The sequence below is a fragment of the Rhinatrema bivittatum genome, chromosome 11 (assembly GCF_901001135.1).
Source record: "Rhinatrema bivittatum chromosome 11, aRhiBiv1.1, whole genome shotgun sequence".
NCBI classification, from domain to species: domain Eukaryota; kingdom Metazoa; phylum Chordata; class Amphibia; order Gymnophiona; family Rhinatrematidae; genus Rhinatrema; species Rhinatrema bivittatum.
In genome coordinates this window covers 77,488,514-77,511,614 of record NC_042625.1, presented here as the reverse complement: position 1 = coordinate 77,511,614, position 23,101 = coordinate 77,488,514, and the positions used below count along the sequence as shown (strand labels likewise).

General features: G+C 42.4%; 1 protein-coding gene across 1 annotated transcript in view; it reads left to right on the top strand.

Annotated features, from left to right (window-relative positions):
• Nucleotides 1–23,101, top strand: part of RASGRP4 (RAS guanyl releasing protein 4) — a 57,297-nt gene that overhangs the window by 779 nt on the left and 33,417 nt on the right. The gene's annotated exons all lie outside the window — the stretch shown is intronic.

Below are 23,101 nucleotides of genomic sequence, written 5' to 3'. Positions count from 1 at the left end.
AGGTTCTCCCACCGGTCTGTGATTTCTGCTTGCTAAATTCACATTCATTTTGTCTCAAGATAGGATCAAAGCTGAGAAGGGCCAATGCAAGGGTATTAGGTGCCCTAGGTAACCTACCGTCTTGCAGTTTCATCACTCTTGAGACTTAGTGACTGGTGGCAGTCCTATGCTCTTTGGTCAGCAGCAGGATGGGCTCTGCTGGTGGCTCTGGGCTTTGGCTACTGGTGGGATGGGCTCTGTCAGCAGCCAGGGATCTGATGCTAGCAGGATTTTGCTGCCCCCTTAAGATGTGGCACTCCAAGCAACCCACCTAGTTTGCCTAATGGAAGCACTGATTCTGGAACTGAAGTTTTACAACCTGGGGTGGGTATGCAGAAGGAAAAAATAAGGTCTTCTACTGATGGAAGGGTGGTATTAGCGAAGGATAGGATACATGGCTGACTAGGATCACTTGCTGGGGGAAGTTGATCTCAATGGGTACACCTAAAAGTGACATGTTTTGTGAATGCAGCTCAGGCTTCTGCATGAGGTGCTGCCCTGTGATGTCATCAAAGGCACTATAGGCTGGCATACTTTACACAGGGGGTGTGCACTTCTATTACCCAATTAAATAAAAAAACCCCAACTCATTATTTAGTTAAGTATTCATTTGCATGTGATGAGCACTATCTCATTCACTCTGCGTCAGACGCATGTAAATAGGCGCTAATTCCCCTATTGCATTAGGGGGTGGATTAGCGCTTATTTATCCTGCGTCTGACTGCGGGTTATACAGTGTACTCGGCTGAGTGCACTGTATTGCATCGACCCCTTAGTGCTGGAAACTTAACTCCTGGGTCAGAGCTGGAGGTAAGTTTCCAGCGCTACTAAAAAATGGGAAGAAAGGGGGAAAAATGTCAGGAACACTCTGGGTAAGTGCCGACAGCCGCCGCTACTTAACTGGATAAGGGCATAAATAATGTGGATAAAGATGAGCCAGTTGATCTAGTGTATTTGGATTTCCAGAAAGCATTTGACAAAGTCCCTCATGAGAGACTTCTTAGGAAATTAAAAAGTCATTGGATAGAGGGCAGTGTCCTATTGTGGATTGGGAACTGGCTAAAGATAGAAAACAGAGAGTAGGGCTAAACGGTAAATGTTCTCAATGGAGAAAGGTGAAGTGCTCTAGGGACCTGTTCTGGGACCACTGCTTTTTAATATATTTATAAATGACCTGGAAATGGGAACAACACGTGAGGATCAAATTTGCCGATGACATACAATTATTCCAAGTTGTTAGATCGCAAGAGGATTGTGAGAAATTGCAAGAACATCTTGCAAAACTGGGAGAATGGGCATGCAAATGGCAAATGAAATTTAATGTGAACAAGTGCAAAGTGATGCACTTAGGGAAGAGAAACCCAAATTATAGTTATGCAATGCAAGCTTCCACATTAGGAATCCCCATTCAGGAAAAGGATCTAGGCGTCATCCTTGATAAAACATTACACTCTTCTGCTCAGTGTGCAGCAGCAATCAAGAAAGTAAATAGAATGCTAGGGATTATTAGGAAAAGAATGGAGAATAAAACAGAGAATATCATTAAACCAGATTTGTAAAAGGGAGAAACTCGGTTGCCAAAACCAGGCATTTGATTAATATTATTCATTTAGCCAAAACCCGTAAGATTCCGGGAGCTGTTCTTTCTTTGGATGCAAACAAAGCATTCAACAAGATTTCCTGGTGTTATCTGTTTATGGTTTTGCAATATTAGGGGGATTCCTTTGCAATTTATAGACTGGATACGGGCGTTATATCAAAACCCCAGGGCAAAACGTTTGGAAAATAGGGCTTTTTCCAGTTTGTTTAGCATTAAGAGGGGCACGCGACAAGGATGTCCTGTCACCCATATTATCTAACTTGGCACTAGAAACTCTAGCAAAACAAATAAGAGATATGGTTGAAATTAGCAAGTTGATGGCCATATTCATAAAATATCACTCTATGCAGATGACATCTTCTTGTATTTGACTCAGGTTAATTAATACCTCTCTCCCTGTTTTGATTTCCTTATTCCTTATTAGATGCCAATGGTAGTCTTTCAGGATATACTATTAACTATGGCAAATCTATCTTGTTACCTATTGGGGAGATGAAAGAGCATTTACTGTGTCTAAGAGTACAATTAAATATTTGGGCATTGTCATATCCTCCACTACAAAAGATTTATTTAAACTTAATAACCTGGCTGTCTTTAGCAAATTGCAAATGCATGCACATAGATGGAAATCCCTTCCTTTGTCTTTACTGGGATGGGCTTATTTGATCAAAATGGTTATTTTACCACGCCTTCTTTATCTATTCCAGCATTTACCATGTAATATTCCAATGTATTGATTTCGGAATTTAGAGGGAGCCTTTAAAACCTTATTGTGGAAGGGGAAAATTCTTCACATAAAATTATCTTTTCTTAAATATCTTCCAGATTGTGGCAGGTTGAACATACCTGATATATATTTATTACCTTTCAGCTAGATTACTTGGAATTAAGGGGTGGTTTACCTCTCCTAAGCCTCCCAGTTGGGTTCTTTTGGAACGGGCATCTGTGGATCACATAGAACTCACAGCGTTGTTGACCATGTCTCCTATATCTCCACTGTATTCCCAGATTGGACGTATTAATCCCATTATTTCCCAGATTTTGAGGATTTGGCAAAGTGTTCATAAACCGTTGCACCTTCCACTAGAAGACATTTCACCGCTGTCTCCATTAAGGGGAAATCCAGCTTTGTCTAAAGCTACAATGTCAGTTGATAGAGTAGACTGGACTCAGAAGGGATTGTGTTACCCGGAACAAATATGGAAAGGCTCTCTTTTTAAATCTTTTCAGGGTTTGTGCGTTGAATTTGGGATATCAAGACATACCCAATATGTTTATATACAACTGAGAAAGGATATGGTTCGATCATGGGGTGAGGCAAAATCATTACAACCCTGTACAGGTTTGGAATCTATTTCGACCAATCCTAAATTTCATGCTAAATTGATATCTAGATTATACATGTATTTACAAGATGGAATACTAGACAAACTATTATTGATAAATGAAATAGTGACCTGTCTCTAACCCTGGATGAGGACCATATGGATAGCCACATTACAGTTATCTAGATGCAATAAAGTATGGGAATTGATGTTTCAGTTATTGTATCATATGTATAAATACCCTTTGGGGTTTTTATTTTGCCAAATTCAGCGCTTTGGGTCCACTGCATTGGAGGGGATGTGGTATAGCAGCTTCTTACTTATATATGTGGTGGGACTGTTATATTGTACAAGATTTTTGGCATAAGGTACAGTTGAATATTAAATTATTAAAGATATAACTAAGGTCGATATCCAGTTGACTGCCCCCCCCCCCCCCCATGTTTGTTGGGTTGTTGGGGTGATCATTTAATGACCACTGTTATTAAGAAAGTAGAGGTATATATGTTACATGCTGCTAGCATAACTATTGCCTATTATTAATGTCACATTGGTGGAAGTACTGGCTGACATTGCAGTTGTGGAACAGTTTTTTACTCTTATCTGTGAAATATGACCATATTTGGAAAATCTACTGGAGGGTCGTACATGATCTTTAAAATGTAGGTTTGGGGGATATTGCCTTTGGAATGATCTGTGTTCATTGCTATATATGGATGCTTTTCTGACAGTCTGCTTTGGCTGCTGTGTATGTTGTTATTGTTGAATCTGTTTCTTCTTTCTGTGTGTTTAAATAAAGAGATAGTAAAAAACAAACAAACCAGAGAATATCATAATGCCTCTGCATCGCTCCAAGGTGCGACCTCATCTTGAGTATTGTGTGCATTTCTGGTCATCACATCTCCCGAAAGATACAGCAGAATTAGAAAAGGTACGGAGAAGGCTAATCAAAATGATAAAGGGGGTGGAATGATTCCCCTATGAAAAAAGGCTAAAGAGGTTAGGACTCTTCAGTTGGAGATATGATAGAAGTCAATAAAATAATGAGTGGAATGGAATGAGTAAACATTAATCGGTTGTTTACTCTTTGAAAAAGTACAAAGACCAGGGAACACACAATGAAGTTAGTAGGTAATACATTTAAAACTAATAAGAGAAAATATTTTTTTACTCATTGCATAATTAAGCTTTGGAATTCTTTGCCAGAGGATGTGGTGAAAGCTATTAGTGTAGCTGCGTTTAAAAAAGATTTGGACAAGTTCCTGGAGGACAGGTCCAGAAACCAATATTAAGGCAGAGTTGTAGAAATCCACTGCTTATTCTTGGGATAAGCATCTTGAAATCTATCTATCCCTTGGGATCCTGCCAGGTATTTGTGACCTGGATTGGCCATTGTGGAAACAGGATACTGAGCTTGATGGAACTTTGGTCTGACCCAATATGGCATATCTTATGCTCTTATATTTAGCTGCAACATGGCTTGTGTTTGGGAATATAACAGGTTTACCTATACCATGACAGGAAAAAATCACCCTCGTAACCCAGACTATGCTGGATACAATCTCAATCTCCAAGATTTACTGCTACTGCTCTTTGTAATACCTAGAAACATGATGGCAGAAAAAGACCATCTGGCCTATCTAGTCTGCTCATCCACATCAATTATTCAGTTTTATAATCTCTACCACTTCCTTAGAGAGCCCTGTTTCTCTCATGCTTTCTTGAATTCAGATACTGTCTTCAACTCTACCACTTCCAAGGGGAAGATATTCCATGCATCCACCACCCTTTGTAAAGAAATATTTCCTTACATTACTCCCTTTAATTTACCCCCTTTCATGCTCATCTCATGACCCCTAATTATAGAGCTTTATTTCCTTTTAAAGAGGCTCACCTCATGTGCATGGAAACCTTACAGGTATTTAAATATCTTTATCATATCTCCTCTATCCTGCCTTTCCTCAGTCTAGGGTATATGTTTAGATCCTTAAATTTGTCCTCATATGTTGTAGAACAAAAACCACTGAATATTTTAGTAGCCACTCCTTGAACCAACTCCAAACGGTTTATATCTGAGCTTTCCATATATTTCTCCACATGACTCTCCCCTACAACCCTCTCTTGCATTTATCCCCATGAGCTTCTTCTGTATCTCTCCCCTGCAATCTTGCCTTGGATTTCTGTAGGGTTAGCATGACCCTTAGGCATGACAGGCAGCCAGCTACAAGAGGCAGAAATGAACAACCCCCACTGGCACCACTACCCCTCCATCCATAGACTTCTGCTGTCTCTACCTATGTCCCCATCTCCTCACCCCTACATGTTTGTGCTTCTTTTACAAACAGAAAGCCTGCCTGTGACAGGGAAGAGAGGGACTTATGAGGTCTATAGTCTCCAGCTTCACAGACAGAACCACAACACCAGGCTCAGCAGGCAGAGAGTTGCTGAGCAATGGGGAATTTGAGATGAAGGCATATGGAAGGAGGTAGTGATGGAGGTGGGAGGGGGGGAGGATAGTAGTAGCAGTAGCACACTGCAGAGGAAGAGTGGTAGCAAACCACTTTGCATAGGCCCTACATCTCTCGCCTATGAGCCTCCCCTGTATTCCTGTAACTCTACCCTTTGAACCTGTTGTGTCTCCTCTCGGAGCCGCCCACATATAAAAACAAAGAAACAGAATATGAGAACATATAAGCATCATAAGGCTCAAGTAGTCTGCTCAATGTACTTTCTGAGGCAATGGCATAGACCCCAGCTGATCTTAGGTGGCTTCCTTTAACTCCTTGAGTTTAAGGATCCTCTGTACTTACCCCTTGCTCTCTTTGCCTCCACCCCCCTATCTGTGAAGAAATATTGTCTGATGTTACCCCTAAGTCTTTCCCCTTTGAGCCACATACCATGACCTCTGGTTCGAGAGCTTCCTTTCCTCTGAAAAAGGTTTGCTTCTTGTGCATTACAGTATATACCTTTGGGGTATTTGAATATCTCTGCCATATTCCCCCTGCCACTTGTCCTCTATATTTAATCTAATAGGGCTTTTGGTACAGAACGATTACAATCTTGGTAGCCCTTCTCTGGGCCACCTCTACTCTACGTCCTTCCAGAGCTATGGCCTCCAGAATTACTTCAGATTTGTAGAGCTGCATTATCACCTCCTTTTCCTACCTGTTGGGCCTCTTCCTATCTACCCTAACGTTCCTCTGGCTCTTGCCACCGCCCTGTTGTACTGTTTTGCTATCTTGATGTCATCAGATATGATCATGTGGAAGTCTCTCTTCTGATTGGGCAGTATCTCAACTCCCATCGTGCACTGCTCCCTTGGACTTCTGTACCCTTCATATTCAACATGGCATTTTCGCTTTGAAACAGCTGCCAAGCACTGGACCAATCCTCAAGCTTTCTTGGCTTGCTCCCCATTCGGTCCCTTCCCTCAGAAGTGCCCATTGTAATACAGATCTCGGCACCGCCTGCCAAAAAAGACAAACTTTTCCAACTAACCCCTCTGTGAAATCACTCACTATGATGATGAACAGAATCAGCCCCTGTACCGTTCTCCGAGGCACTGCACTAATCATCTTTCCTCGCAGTGAACTCTATTTACTATTACACTCTGTTGGCTATTGTTCAACTCACCCCCCCCCCCCACACTACCACATTGGGGCCCACCCTAAGACTGTTCAGTTTATTTATGAGTCTCATAGGAGGACAGTATCAAAATGTTTTCTAAATTCCAATGAAACGCATCCAGCGCATGCGCCGATCTAATTCTCTGGTCACCCGAGCAAAGAGATTGATCAGATTTGTTTGAAATGATCTCTCTCTGGTAAAAATAAATAAATAAACCCTATTGCTTTGGATCCTGCAAAACCCCTCCCCCCGGATTCAAGATTTCTTTCCTCTGCAAATCTTCCTTATCATCCTCCCCTGCATCTCTCCTTGTGCATCTTGGAATTGGAAAAACAATTAACAGGTGAAAGAGGGAATGAGATCCTAGGAGGTCACAGGCTGACATCAGCATCTCCCAGGGAGATGAAAGCTTCCCATGTGAGATCCTAAAGGAACATTTAGGCTTTGAGAAAGGAAAAAGTGTATCATGGAGCACAGGGTCTGGCTGATGGCTTAGGAGAGAGGGAAGGGAGTGGCATGCATCGAAAAAGCTGCTGGAGAAGAGAGGGATTGAACACAAGGAAAAGCGCCAGAGTAAGAATGTAAAAGCAAGAGGGGAAAAACGGGAGCTTTCTTTCACAGAGCCTGTGAGGTCTTTCTGTGCTTCTTCTTAAACAAGCTGCTGCCTGAGTTAAGTTCTCTGCCTTGGATTCCAGCTGGTGCCTGGTGCTGGCCATCTGAGCATCCCCCAGCAGGGGGCGCCACAAGCAGAACCTTTGCTGAAGGAAGTTGTTGGATTCCTTCGTATTGATCCGAATCCTGTGCTGATTACACTCGGGCTGCAGCAGAGGGGCTTAGAGCGTGATGGGCAGTGCTGACTTTCTGCCAGCTTGCTGACCTGGGACCTTAATGAACTGTGGCAGTAGACAGTGGAGGCCACTTCTGGCCCTGGCCTGGTACTTTTTTTTTTTTTTTTTTAATATTTTCAGAAAATCACCGCTGGTGTTTAATCTGGCAAAGGCCTATGCTTTCCAGGCATTCTGCAACCTTCCCAAAAGGAAGACTTTCCAAAAGGACGACTCGGGGTGGAATACGAGGGGGGGAGAGGGGGTGCAGCACCAACAGAAGTCTGAACCCTGGCTTCTTCCAAAGTTAGTTCCCCCGAGTCTCTAAAAGCCCATCACTAGCTCATAATGCTGGTCTCTGCCCATGCTCCAACTGGGCACAAAACAGATGTCTCCACACTCTTCCTGAGGCTGGCTGGATTCAGTGCCTTCCCAGAACAGACAGGCGCCAGGGCTGCTAATTTTCAAAGGGTTACTAGTCCAGCCCTCGAGTCTCAGGTTTGCTGGGAAACTGGTGACAAAAAGGGCAGAAGCTGAGACGAATGCTACCTTCGGGGGGGGGGGGATTTCCCCAGAAGTGAGCTATGTAACTAATTATAAGCTGAGAGACAGACACTTCTTCAGCGGGTGGATGCGGCACACTTTCATTTTTAGAACAGAGAAGTTCTGCGAAACGTTTTCAAGCCTCCTGCATGGGTCTGCTGGGATATTTAAGAGGGTGACACCAGTGAAATCTAGGGAGGTGAATGATAAAGTTAGGAGGGTGACTCTCGTCCCAAGAGGGGGTCATCCTGGTAAAGGGTGTTGAGAGTTCTGAGAAAGCAGAGTACAGAGGTCCATAGATGGGAAGTTTAAAGCCAGGCCTGTGAATATGCACAGTTCTGGGCAGTCAGACAGCAACTGATTGCAAAATCTCTCTCAAGTAACCTGGAATGCACTGCAAGTGAAGAAAGATTAAGGAGGACGGTGCAGAAGCTTCTGGAAGCCTTAGGTCTTAAAATAAAAAAGGCACAGAACACATTTTTACTTGATTCTTCCTTCGAACAGATGACAATGAGGCTTTGGAGATAGCTCCAGTTCCATCAAGCAGCTTTTACTTCTTTTAATACTATTTCTATGGTGGGAATAGGTAAAAATTTGAGTTATAATGAATTCCAGCAAGTCTAAGCTCATTAAAGTACCAGAGCTGGGCCTAACCTTTCAAAGTTAATATGTAAATGTATCTTCCTAAATTATTATTTAAGTTACAATGTTACAATGTAAAATAAGCAGCTTCTGCCTTATTTCTGTCGGTATATAAAAACAAACAAACAAACAAACAAATAAATAAATTAAAATAAAATAAATGTTTCCACTTTAGTGAGTTCCAGTCTAAAAAATGGGCATGTGCCAGAAGCTCTCAAACAAGCCAGAGTATGTCTGCTTCTGAAGAAAGATACTCTGGATCCAGGGCATGTTAACAATTTTAAGCTGGTTTCCAATCTCTTATGGACTCTGTTGTCTCTGATCAACTTGCTAATTTTTTAGGTAAGTCCTGAGCTTGATATCCCTGACAGTTGTTTTTTTGCCATTGCCAAAACACAGAATCAGCCTTGGTTGCCTTTATCAACGAAGTTTGGATCAGAACTGAAATAGGGAAAGGTGCGCTCATTATAGTTTTAGACATGAGCACAGTCTTCGAGATGATTATCATGTACTCTTGATTCAAAGGTGAAGTTTGATATTCAGAGAATTGCCTTGGCTTGGATGATTTCCGGCAGGAAAACTAATCTTCAGCACCAAGAAGTATGGGCATGTCATGCCGCTGTTGGAAGAAGTTCACTGGCTCCCGATTAGATACAGAGTACAGTTTAAGATCCTCCATCTGGTATTTAAGGTCATTCATAGGGGTCAGCCAGCTTATCTAGCCAGTTTTCACTGTCCATATACACCAGGATCTTCTCAAATGGATTTCATGAGCTTACTTTCGCCTGCTGAGATTAGGCTTGAATGTTACAAAGATGGACTTGTTTTGCTTACCAAGCACTAACTCTCTGGAATGCATTGCCTCTGTTCATATGGCAGAAACTTAATTATTTAAAATTCAGAAAGAACATAAAAGGCTGGCTTTTCCAACAGGTTTTTAATTAGAGATTTTATTCCTCAATTTAGCTTATGATTCTTGATTTTAGTTGTCTGTTTTTTGTGATAGGTTTTAATAATATATTTGGAAGTAGTTTTTTTAGTCTTTGTCTAGTCTTATTTTGTTATGAAATGGCTTTGTTGTGTTTGCTTTAATTTATGATTCAGTACTAGATTATGTATGTCTAATGAAACTTCCTTAAATAGGATGCATTATTCTAGAATCTGTTGGGGGTACCTAGTGATAAGGGTGGGAGAAATCTGGGGATTTATAAAAAAGTTTCATAGTTTTTGTAAAGTTGTACAACTGAATGATCATTAAATGGCGTTTTGTACAGTGACTACGTTATTTAATAGGTTGAAGTTGAAGCTGTGTGTATGTTTCTTTAAATACTTGGGCTCTGGTGATTAGTAGCCCATAGTGAGCAGGTAATATAAAAGAAGGCATTTTTGGTGGGTTTTTGCCCTTTCCAGAGTATGTTGGGTTATAGGGAGCTCCAGAATATGTGATCTACTGGAGTATCCAGCCTGCAGGCTGGGAGGTCCAGGGACTCTCAAGGGGAGAGATCTGAGGCTGTGAAGATATAGAGGTTATCTCCTCCTCCTGAGGAGCTTACCGGAGTGGTACAATGGAGAAGATGGTGCCATGGAGTGGGTTTATTCCCCGTTTTGGGGAACTAACCAAGAGTAAAGGAACAGAAGTTCAAGAATGGGGCGAGTCCTTGAGATGCAGTGGTCCGAGGAATCTGCACTGCAATGACAGAGGTAGAAACCGTTCATGACTGAAGGATGTGTGAATAAATCATGGTTATGCGGAATGCATTTGGTCCCAAATGGATGAGAATTTTGATGTGGGTATGGTATAGCAGGAATCCATGCTTCACCCAGGACTGGGGGGGGCGGGGGGAATGTAATGTTGGGAGAATGTAAGAGTGGTCAGTTCCTGTACTATTATGGGGTCTATGAGAAGGAAGGAAGATAAACTGCTAAATAGCAATGGTTGAAGTTAATGTTTTGGATACCCATGAACCTCTGACTTGTGAAGGACTAAATTTGTAACCAAATCTCATCCATGTAAATAGTTCTGCTGGCTGGCTTATCCAGAGAATAAAGTTTATTGTTTTGTTGGAAGTTAAGCGCAATTTGTGGATGGGTGCAGAGATCATGGAGGGGAGTCCTCCCTGTCTAATCAATTGAAGGAATGGAGAGTACATTTATCCTCTGTCACCATAAAGGTGACATATTACAAACCCACAAAAAATGAATGTGGAAGGGATGGCCTTGCACATCATGGAAGTCCCATTCCATCATTTTACGTACCCTGTTGATAACAAAAATGGTTTAATGAAATTAATGAAACTAGACAGTAGCAGCGGGTTGCCAGTGAGTGCCCAGCTTACGAAAAGCCCCACTCCAGCCTAAAGATGGCCCCAGTTCACACCCGTGCTCTGCTCCCTAACGATCAGAGATGGTTTGGGGTCCGTTCGTGCATTGGATTATATTATTAATATTCACAGGCAGTGCAGACTCGCCCACGTCACTGTGGTGTACAGTTCTGAAAGTGAAAGACGGGGAGTGGGGGTGGGTGAGTGACGGCATGCACAGAAGGTGTAACTCGGAGCCCAGTGGTGGAGATTCGGTGAAAAAAAAACAAAAACCCAAAACCCAGCGATGTGAAGCGCTCGGCGGGCACGGGGACTGCTGGAGGCTTCCTCTGAACCCAGAGGAAACGGTAAGAGGGAGGGTGGGCATCTTTTATGTCGTTGCAGTCCAGGCAATCCTGACATCCCCCTTTCATAAGCCCTAAACAAATAAGAACTTTAGAAAACCCTTCAGATCGGAGTAGAGCCCGTAATTCAGGAAGTGGCTCATGCAGCGTCTGCCTGCATTAAGAGCGCGGCTGTCGTCCTCTGTGCCATGCAAACCTGGGGACCATCGCCTGTCCCAGGGGAAGGGGTAAGAGCGACGGTTACCTGCACTGACAGGTGGGGGGGGGGGGGGGAGGACTTCTTTCCCTCCCCTCTCTCTCTCACAGGTTAGTGCTTTATGCCTAATGGCAGGCATGAGCTTCTCTCATTGGCCAGTGCGCCCTGTAATTTTTGCATTTCCAAGTGCTTTTCATTCAGGCCCAAGGTGCCTATTTGCCCAAGATAACTGGGACGATTTCTGCGGCTTTGTGCTACATTTTCCTGATCTCTTGGCACTTAATGATCTTCTCTCTCATCACACACAGTACAGAAGAGCTGCTTGGTACTGATACTTCTCTTAACAGTGCCGTTCTCAAGTGTCTTTCACCATTAGCCCTATGCATCTGATTTACCAAGGGTTTGTTTTTTTTTCCCATTCTGTCTCTTTTTGAAAAAAGCTTAATAAACCAGGCCTATGTCTGGTTGTCTAGCACTGGACTTCTTGCTGAGTATGAGAATGTCCCTATGTGATCTCAGCTTAGTCATTCTCTGGGATTCTGTCCGGATTGTGATTCCAGTCTTTCCTTGGTGCTCGGCTACTATGTGACTTTCAGTACACTGGCTTCACTTGTGTTATCACACTGCTTTCTAACAGAATATAGCTTCTCAGACCAAGGCACCTTTCTAATAAGGTCAAACACATGAGCTCCTTATTGGTTGCAGCTCACTCTCTGCTGCACTCTTTGGATCTATGGTAGCTCAGTTCCAAATACAAAATCTGCAGCTGTCTTCACCTCAGCTGCACTCTATGCAGAGTCCATCTTTCCTTGATAGGCAAGTCCGTTTTTAATTAGAAATATTGACCTTTATTCCAAGTGCCTATCCTGTCTCTCTTTTTTTCATTTATTTTGAAAACTGCGTAAATGAAAAAAAAAAAGCAAAAATAAAAGGCAATGGACTTGCGACAATCTGCCTTAGGCTAGTCCCATTGCTGTCCACAGAAAGGTCCGGATTCTGCAAGATGAAATTTGGCTGCACTGTTTGCACAACTGACAAATATAGCAAAAATTGAGAAACCTACATATTCCTTATGTTAGAAGTGGAGAAATTCAGGGAATATATAATTATATAGTTTTTATCTCCTTGATTTTATTGGAGAATTCTGTTTTACAGTTCTGTGGAATATATATACTGTCTTCTTTTTGGTATATATTTCCCTGAGAAACTTGCTTTGCAATTTGTACGTTTTGATAAGCTGTGTATATCGTGTATATATCGTGTATAAATCGTGTATATATGGATAAGTTCTTGGAGGAGAAGTCCATTACCTGATATTAAGTTCACTTAGAGAATAGCCACTGCCATTAGCAATGGTTACATGGAATAGACTTAGTTTTTGGGTACTTGCCAGGTTCTTATGGCCTGGATTGGCCACTGTTGGAAACAGGATGCTGGGCTTGATGGACCCTTGGTCTGACCCAGTATGGCATGTTCTTATGGGAGTGCAACCTCACTGTCACTGCTCTGCAATGCTGCTTTTACAAACACAATACTTCTGGCACTCAATAAGGTTCAGATCGCACAGAATAGCGCACAGATCAATTAACCTGAGTTTCAATGCAAGTACTCAATACTATATAAATTAATAGCAATTGTTTCCACAAACATATCATGGATAAGACAGTCTAAGTATTGTTCCCCCAAGGCAGGGAAGCTCAGCTTTTCTGTCTTTTAAGAAGTTTGTGCATGCAGTTGTGTCCAACTTGTTCACCACACGCAGCGGCTTCTTGTAGAGCTGCAGGTTCGGGGGAGGGGGGAACAGCTGTTCACTTCTGCAGCTTGCTTCTTTGCCTGCGGCAGCTTATGCAAGCAAATACAAGTATTAAGATCCGAATTGGAGCCTCTGGTCCCCAGCAGAAGTTCCTTCCCTGCCTGGTGCTTGACTTAGCGCAGGGACAGGAGACCTGATTGCTGCAAAGCTGGCTGGAACCTTAAAAGGACCTCATCATATTTAGTGTGTCATTGAAGGAATTAATATATGGGTTGTATTCCCCCCTCCATTAAACACCATCCTCTCCTTTTATATCCTAGTCATGCTAGTCATGAAACTCGGTATAACAAAAATAATAAATAAATAAATATCCTACATGAAGTTTAACAGCAAATCCACGTGTTGACTTGTCTGCTCAAATTTTCACCGATTTTGTTGCTGTACACATGAAAATGTACACAGGGCATAGACATTTCAAGACTTGGTTTTGAATCTTCATTTTGAATATTTGATTCTTTAGTCAAATTAACTATAAACAAATAAATTATTCCCCTTTCTCTGTTGGATATATGGAGTCCCTGTTACGTCTCATTTACCTCACTATCTCTAACAGCTTGAGTATGTTGCGAACTATTATGAATATAAGTAGGTCTATATTATTAACTAGATCAGTCAATTTTGCCTTGGCCAGCGTCTTGATGTCGAAATACTTCCTTTCATTTCACTCTTTTGTAAAGGTACAACACTTGGTACTTCTCTTTTGTCAGAAGACAGGTCATCAGCTAGCGTGGAGGTGTCAAAGGTATCCTATCCTCACATACCATCCAATCTCAGAACCTCAGAACACATTTCTGCTGCATCTAGATTCAAATCAGGCGCCTATTTAATCTGAATGGTAGTAGTTCTTACTTCTTGTACTTCCTCACCAACACACTCCTCTTTTTGGTATTGCCTCATTTGCATCCTTCTAACTTTAGTTGGGGGTAGCATCTTCCAATATGGCTTCTTCTGCAGAGATGAACCCACAAGGCAATATATCCCTGTGCAACGTTCCTTCAGGACCATGCATCCTGGTATCATGGCCTATGGGATAATATCAAAACAGAGATCAGCTGGGATTCTAGACTGTCTTCCATACAGCAAAAAGACTGGTTATTTGCCAGTGGGATCATTGCATGTGCCACTGTAAACATGAATCAGGTCAAACATACTTTCTCCAGTTGTCTTTGCACTTCTCCACTAGCGTCTCTAGCATATTCAGAGCTCTGTTAAATCTTTCCACAAGACTATCCCTTGGGTGGTAGGTTCAGGTTGTAGTTCTTGATTTTGTACCTGTTATCTTACACAGTTCCACAATTCAAAGTTTGTACCTTGGTTACTGTAAATTTTCTTTGGAAAACCATGCCAGATAAAGTTCTCCCATAAAGATGCAGCAACAACTTTAGCTGTTTGATCCCTTGTGGGATAAGCTTGTGCATATTTAAAAAAGTGGTCATTTAGCACAAGGATGTTACTTATGTATCTGGAGTCAGGTTTTAAAGTTTAGAAAAGCTAGTTCCATGGGGGAATATACCTCGATGTTCAACAAAGAAGCCACATTCTCAGGCTCGGTCCTTCTTAACATCTTTCACAAGTTCTGAACATCTTGTCTACATCTGTCTGGAGTCAGGCCAGGCCAACAAAATTGTGCTTTGGCTAAATCCAATATTCTTTCATATTCTAGATAGCCGGTTTCCTCTTGGACTCCTCCTAGGGCTTCATGGAATGATTACTTGGCCAGGGGTCCTTTTTCCCTTAATACTGCTCTGTATAACACCCCATTGTGCAATAAAATCTTTGACCATTGTTGAAGAGGTAGACAAATTTCAAAAGTCTTATGTGTTTGATGAGCCTTGCCTGGCTTCTCACCTCTCTGCAGTACTTGAATGATCTGTTCTAGAGAAGAGTCTTTCCTCTGTAACACTCTCCAGCCTTTTTGTGTTAATCCTGGTGATGTGACTTGCGAAGGCCAGAGATCAGGCATAAGGCTACTATCCCCACCCCCACTGGGCAGTTTCTACTAACACTCCTGCATCTCCACTGATCTCAGGTTCTGCTTCTTCCACATGAGATTCTCCTTCCTCTTTTGAGCAAACCAGCAAACATGAAGAAATTCTCTCTGTCTTCAGAACAGTTGTTTTGCACGCTATTCTTCCTATTTCTTCCCAAGCTTGAATTACTCTAGATGACATTCTGTCTACTTTCTTGATATTTTACAGACTCTCTATCCTCCCTTATGGTATTATGTAGTCTGGAGAATTCATCTGCATCTATGTTAGTTTTACCAGATTTCTATCTTAACTCAAAGTGGTACATGCTGTATCCTGCTGCATCTAGTTTAACAATGCTTCAAATGTATGTAAAAGGGGTATCATCAGTGATGACCTTGAATGCAGTGAAAGTCATGAAACATTTCACATTTTGTCTACCTGAGAGCTACAATTCAAGTTTGTGTTGAGTAATTCTGCTCATTTTGGCTGAGTCTGCAACTCACAACTTCCCTTCTTGCATCAAGTATAATGTATCGCCCAATCCTTGGGGGTTACATTAAACTCTGGTTGGACACTGGATATTTAAATCAATACAGTGCTTCAATCAGCATATGGGCATCTACGAATTGTGAGGCAGTTAAAATCTTTTTTTAAGCTTACAGGCACTAAAATCAGTGTTCTATGCTTTGATTATATCGGTTTTAGACTACTATAATACCATCTTCTAGAGTCTTCCAAATAATTTGGTTTGGAAGTTCCAGATGGTGCAAAATATGGACACCAGAATTATTATGCGTCGATCTAGGCAAGAATCAGGTGCACCTCTTCTTCTGAAATTACACTGGCTGCCAGTGAGGTTGCAATGCAAATTCAAGCTTTAGGTATTAGCCTTTAAGATCTTACATGGCTTAGGCCCTCTGCAAATGTCTGGTAAGAACAGTTGGAGATTTGCATCTAGATCTACACGATCACAGTTCTGTCATCAACTCCAGCTTCCACCAGCTAAAGCTTTTCAACATGTTATGTTGCAAAATCGTTCATTTACAATGTCAGTGCCCAAAGTATGGAATGACCTTCTACTATTTATCAGAGGGGAGTTGGATTTGATGCAATTTAGGTGTAAGGTGAAAACTTGGTTGATGGAATCTGTGGCAAATTAATTCATGGAAGGAATAACAATGATGACTCTGTTGATGTGTTTTAGAAATCAGTTTTATTTTACTTTTTAAATCTGTTTTATATTATTTTTGTTTGTAAGTTTGTGCATCGCTTTGAAAATTTTTATTGTAAAAGGTGAAAAGCAATTCATACATTTTATAAATAAATAAATATATTAGCATCCAATTGATAAATCCCAGTACAGATGCTGAAATGAGTGTCTCTATAAAGGGGTCATTTTAAATCCCATGGCTACATGCAGGCCAATTTTGGAAATTTGGGGGTCAGCTGGTGCTAGGGGTACTTCAGTATCTGTGTATTTTGTACCCACTTCACAGTAGGGGCAAAGTATGCACCATAAATCACTCAATGGGACTTCAAAATGAAATCCACATGCGTTGTCTGGTGGTTCTCCCTCTCCTCATCTCCACTCCTTTGCAGCATGGGGTTTGCAGAGCAGGCACAGAAGGGGAAGGCAATTTTCACTCGAGGATTTTACCCACTTATTTGAAAATTGCCCTCAAAGGTATCATATGCGTGCTGGTATGTCGCTGTCCTGAATAAGAGTATTTTTCTTCTTTCCTCGGCCAATAACTCCACTTTTCAACAAGTCGTTCAATGACAAGTCTGGCTATTTGGAACTAGTTTTCCCAGAAGATGATGATGATAATCCAAAGAAAGATCTCAGCCCCCTCAAATCTTTTGGGCTAGGCCAATCTACAATTTCTGACATCTTCTCTGGATCACAGCATGGTCTTTTTTTCAGAAATGGTATGTCCCAGACCAAAAATCTGTTCTCTTCAAGCAACGGTGAATAAACAATGAATATGTTAAAATTAATTCTTTGCTAAGTCTCTTTGATTGAGTTCTGTAAGACAAGGTTCCATGAACGTAACCAGAGCTATACTACTTACTACTGTGGCATGTCCAAAATACTTACATATGTGGAAGAATTTATATTGCAAAGGGAAAAGTTTCAATTATATTCAGTAAGCACCCAGCTTCATTTTGTTCCAAAGTTTTCAGGGAAAATGATGAGATCATGAAAGGCAATAATGTCTGCCATCATCCTTTGAAATGTTAGTCAATTTTTGAGGTATCGTTCAGAACTGTTAGATCTCAAAGAGTGGTAAAGGCTGTCACAGGGTAACCCTTCTCTTTAACAACACCCACTCTTCGAGTCCAAAACAGAGAACCATTTGGACCTGGAAAGAAAAGTGAAAGTCTTTTCAATCCTAGAAAGGGAATGTGAATCCTTTCTTGTGATTTGGTTTAATTTTCAGTAATCTGCTGCTGTTCTCACGGTGCTACTCTTCTTCCTGACCAGCACCACCTGTGAGGCATATGGACTTTCAAATTCCCAGAGGCTAAATGTTCCTGCAGATGATTTCTGAGATCCTCCAAGTATACTCTTTAAAGGGTACATCATTTACAAGAACAATTTGAGGAATCACCTGGGGGATGCATCTTACATCAAAGTCATGACTTGAGAAAGAGTCTTTTACTTCTTCAAGGATTTGCTGTTCTACAGGTTTTATGTAGTCCATGGGTATTGGTGAGCCTCCAAAATACACTTCAATGCCTTCTGCTAGTATATAACCTGGCGATATCATGCAAAGTCAAATTTCTCACCTCCAATTCCACTCTTGTGTTTGAATAAGTTGTGCCCAGATAATCACTCTCAGGTTTATTTGGTTCTCCTACTAAAAGCTTTCCATTTCCAGAGAAGGAAATTATACTCATGATGCCCTTCAAAATTTCTTGCTTTATGCTTAGGGATGATTATATACCTGCATCCTGACAATTTCATATTAGCAATTCTCATTTCTTTCTGAGCACTGTCAGTTCTGGAACTAAGAATGTTATAAACATATGCTCAGTTCCTGTGTATTGAAAGTATCTTCAGGTATTGTGGCACCACCTTGGTTTTACAATCCCTACCCAGCTGTTGAAGCACACTGGTTCCCAGTAGTAAGGGTATTGTTGCATTGATTGCATGATCCAGATAAAATGAAATGGGGTTTCAATATTAATTTGTAAATCCACAATATTCCTCTGGAAATGCCACTTGGACTCCAATATACCCCAGATAAGAGACATTATGACTTCCAATAGCAATGATGTTTAACCCAGGTAAATGAGAATTGGTTATTTACTCTTTCGGATAATAGAAGGACTAGGGAGCACTCCATGAAGTTAGTAAGTAGCACATTTAAAACTAATCAGAGAAAATTCTTTTTCACTCAACACACAATTAAGCTCTGGAATTTGTTACCAGAGGATGTGGTTAGTGCAGTTAGAGTAGCTGGGTTTAAAAAAGGTTTGGATAAGTTCTTGGAGGAAAAGTCCATTAATTGCTATTAATCAAGTTAACTTAGGGAATAGCCACTGCTTTTACTAGCATCAGTAGCATGGGATCTACTTAGTGTTTGGGTACTTACCAGGTACTTGTAACCTGGATTAGTGACTATTGAAACAGGATGCTGGGCTTGATGGACTCTCGGTCTGACCCAGTATGGCAACTTCTTATGTTCTTACTTTCTACAAAGGATGCAATTCATGATGTGTTAAATATTTCTTAAAGAAGGCCTCTAAATACAAATTACTTGGGATCCAGGGTCAAGTAAACATAGACACTGTGTGTTCTTCACCTAAGCGGAGCATGACATCTTACCTACCGAACAATCTGACACTCTCCTTGAATGAAATCTGGGTGCTCTCTTCAGTTGACTCTGCTGCAGGGGCGGTTCTATAATGAGGCAGGGTGAGGAGGCCGCTTCAGGCAGCAGAATTTTGAGGCGGCAAAAATAATGCCCCTCTCAGAACGCCACTGTGGCGTCCACCTCACAATGCCTGCCCCTGCCGCGGCTGCCGACCCAGGCCGGCGGTGGCTGAAGGGAGGAGGGACACCGCCACTGGAGGCCAGGCTGGTGGCGGCTGAAGGGAGGAGGGACAGGTGAGGGCGGGGTGAGCAGGGGGCAGGGCGAGTGGGGCGCCATCTCATCCCTCGCCTCAAGCGGCAGATTGCCTTGAGCCGCCCCTGCTCTGCTGCACCAGGTTGGAATTCGAAGCACGAAGCTTTGGCATCTCTATTTGTCAATCTTGGAGATACCTTTGGCCAATATTGAAAGGGATTTCCGCAGGTGAACATGTGTTTACCTTCAGATAAAAAAATTCTTTTGAATGCTGCCCCCCTTCCGTGCAGGGAAAAGGGGTGGAGCTGCAGCAAACTGCAGAAGTACTTGAGGGGATTTGGCAAGCTCTGAGGAGGGGGGGGGAGTCCATTTTATAACAGCCCACCTATATTTGAAATCAAATTTGTGCACCAGTTACACCAATTTCCAACCTTGCATGTGCAAGGTTTACTTTGAAACTTATTCACAGTTACAGCTGCTAATCTGCGTGCAGATGTATTTCAGGGAAATGTTCTTGCATGCTTTTGCAAACACCAAAGTATGTGCCTGACTGCAAACCTCTCTCCATCCCGACCCCCGGGAATGCCTCTGCTCAGTCCGAGTACACGACACACGAGCCTAACGGGTGAGCCATTTTGTACGAGGCCCTTCCCACAGGCTGATATTCCTGCAGAAATGCATTTGAAGGCTAACCCCCCTTCATGTTAAAGAATGCTGCTGGGCATTAGCAGTACAACTGCTCCTGGGTGGATCGTGGTTACTGAATTGTCTTTCATCGCACCAGATGGCAGCATTGGAGTTGGCACAGGTGCCCATAGGCGAGGCAATTTTCCCCAGCGATTCACCTGGGTACACCGCCCTTTCTTCTCCGGTTACAAGTCCGCGTGGACTTTTATGCAGGTTACAAAGAAGCGTTCCCAGAGGCGCAGTTAGGGCCCGATTTACAAAAGCATTTACACACTTAAAAATGGGTTTTACACATGTAAAATGCACTTTACCCGTGTAAGTGGGCTTTTGAAAATTGCTACAATAGTAGTTACATTTACACGTGTAAATCCTTTTGAAAATTACCCCCTCGGGGCAGTATAATGGCGTGCATGTGTGCAGGATTCCCATCCCCCGATCACCTGCACAAATAGGTGGAAAATGCAAAGGCGCTTTCACACATCCACCTTTGCAAGAAAAACTTATTCTTTGAAACTTAGCTACAGAATCCATGTGGTGAAAGCACCAGCACGGTTTGCAAGAATTCAGGCTTTCCATCCCCAGTGCATCCATCTTCCCCAAATTTGGAACAAAAACAAGGAAAATCCGTCCTCTGACCCTGTTCTGAAGAACGAGGGCTTTCTCTTCTGTTCACAGGACAGCTTTGCACTGTTGCCGATTGCTCTTCCTCTCCAAATCACCCACATTGCTTTTATCTTCAGGCCACTCGTAGGAGACTGCTAAGATACCATTCCAGTTGCTGGTCTCTTTGATAGCAGACCTAAATGGCATAATCTATGCTCTTTGGCTTCTTTCTCACTCTCATAAGACCTTACTTTAAATAGCAACAGTGAGTAAGGCAGACAGTTTCCTTCTCCCTTAGCGAGAGCCTCTTTAAAGACTTCCCAGCTTCCAAGAACAAACTGTTTAAGTAAACGGTGACCTCCTGGTAGTCCCAGTCTCTCCGCTGCTTTCTACAGCAGGGCCTGTGGCCTATGCTGATACTCCATTTCCCTTTGCATCCTGATGGGTTTCATACACTCCCACCAGAGCATACTTTGTTCTCCATTCCTTTCCATGTTTTGGGCAAATTGATCATTACTCATCAGTCTGGGTTTAGCCGCATGCCCCTACACTGTGGAACGCAGCTCCACCAGACCGGGCTGAAATCCAGGCTGACTGCCACCCTTTGCATCCTCCCCTCCCCTCCCCCCCCCATTTCCCCCAGCACCGCGCTGCCTCCTTTGGTGATGGCGGTAGCTCTGGCACAGCATCCCCCCTTCTCTCTTGCCCCGCTCTTATTATTTTCCTCACTCTCTGCCCGGCACGATTAACCACGCCCTCCCGATTTCCCTCTCTCTCTATTTTTCTCCCTGCCCACACGATGTGGAAGGTGCCAGGCGGGAAAGGGGGAGCTGTTGTTGTGTGGCGATGCTGGACACTGTTCATTCCCACTCTGGCAGCCACAGTCCCGAACGGGCTGAGCAAAAAAAAAAAATCATACTTTTCCTTTTCCCAGAGATCCATTTGATTAATTTAGGTAAATTAATTTAATAAAACATTTCAAGATTGCTGCTAGTCAGCTAGCCTGTACTATTACCGAGTGCCTCAATGAGATTGATGTTGCTTTTAAGCAGAAATGAAAAAACACGGCCCCCACACTTGTGACCTTCTGCCTTGGGTTTCTCCCGTTGCCACAGGAAGGTCAGGTTTCTTCAAGACGAGGCCAGGTGGCTCAGAGGCAGTGTGGTAAACCCCTATGCAGTGGGACCTGGGTCCCCGGTGCCGGTTAGGGTCGTGCACTCCCTTGGGTGGGCAAGGGAAGCTGCAGAGGCAGCATTCACAGCTCCTGGGGGAAGGGAATCATTGTCACTGTGTGACCGCGACAGCTTTAGGAAGCACGATTGTAGGGCTCAGAAACAAAGTGATAAGTTACCTATCTTCTCTCTTCTTTCCCTACACCCTTCCTCCTTTTCCTCTTCTCCCTGCCCTTTGCCTCCACCTCCCCTCGCTGTGCTTTACACCTTGCTGTGGAGTATGCCTGGAACGGACTTCCTGGTGCGTCATGCCCTCTTCTCCGGCCATATTCAAATCCAGTCTAGAAACTAAATTTGTGGAGGCTGCTTTTAAATCCTACAGAGTTCTGTACAATAAATACACTTCCCATAGAGTGTTGCCTGTCATTTCTTTCTTTAGGCATTTTATAGGCCATCATTCCCAAAGAAGATCACAACGGTTTACAGTATTAGCATTCATATTCACGGTCAACGTTCATATGCTTTGTGTTAATGCCCACTCTTCTAATTCAACATCACAGAGAATACATATTCTAGTTCATAATTATACTTCTTCAAGGATATCAAAGTAGTTCCTATCTAATTTATATCATATTGTTTATTACGTTACGCTATGCTTTACACACATTGTTAATTGTAAACCGGGTTGATGTGATATCTGTCACGAAACTCGGTATAACAAAAATAATAAATAAATAAATAAATAAAATAAATATTAATTCATTCTAGGTCTACATAAGTGAAAATAGATTCTAACCATACTAGTAATACTTTTATCTCATTCATCATCTATTGATTGTTCGACTAGTGTTGTCTCATGTCCTGTCAATGCAATTATCAGCATTATAGTTATGTTAGATCATAAGCCTTTCTAAAAAGCCATGTTGTCAGTTCCCGCTTCAAGTTCTTTCTTTCGGTTATCTGGCGAAAGGGCTCTGGCAGTGAGTTCCACAGCTTGGGGCCTTCTATGGAAAACATTCGGTCTCTTATTTGCGTTAGGTGTGTGTTCCGAGTGGAGGGTACCATTAGGAGACCTTTGTTTTGTGATCTTAGGTCTCTCTGTGGTGTATCGAGTTGTAGCGTCACTCCTAATGGGCATGGATCGATATTGTTGATGATGTTGAATATTAGTGACAACACTTTATAAAGAATTCTAGATTGCACAGGAAACCAGTGCAGGGCTATCAGTGAAGGGGTGATGTTATCGAATTTCCTTGATCCTAGAAAGAGTCTTGCTGATGCATTTTGAAGTAAATGTAGTGGTTTTAGTAGGCTTGTGGGGG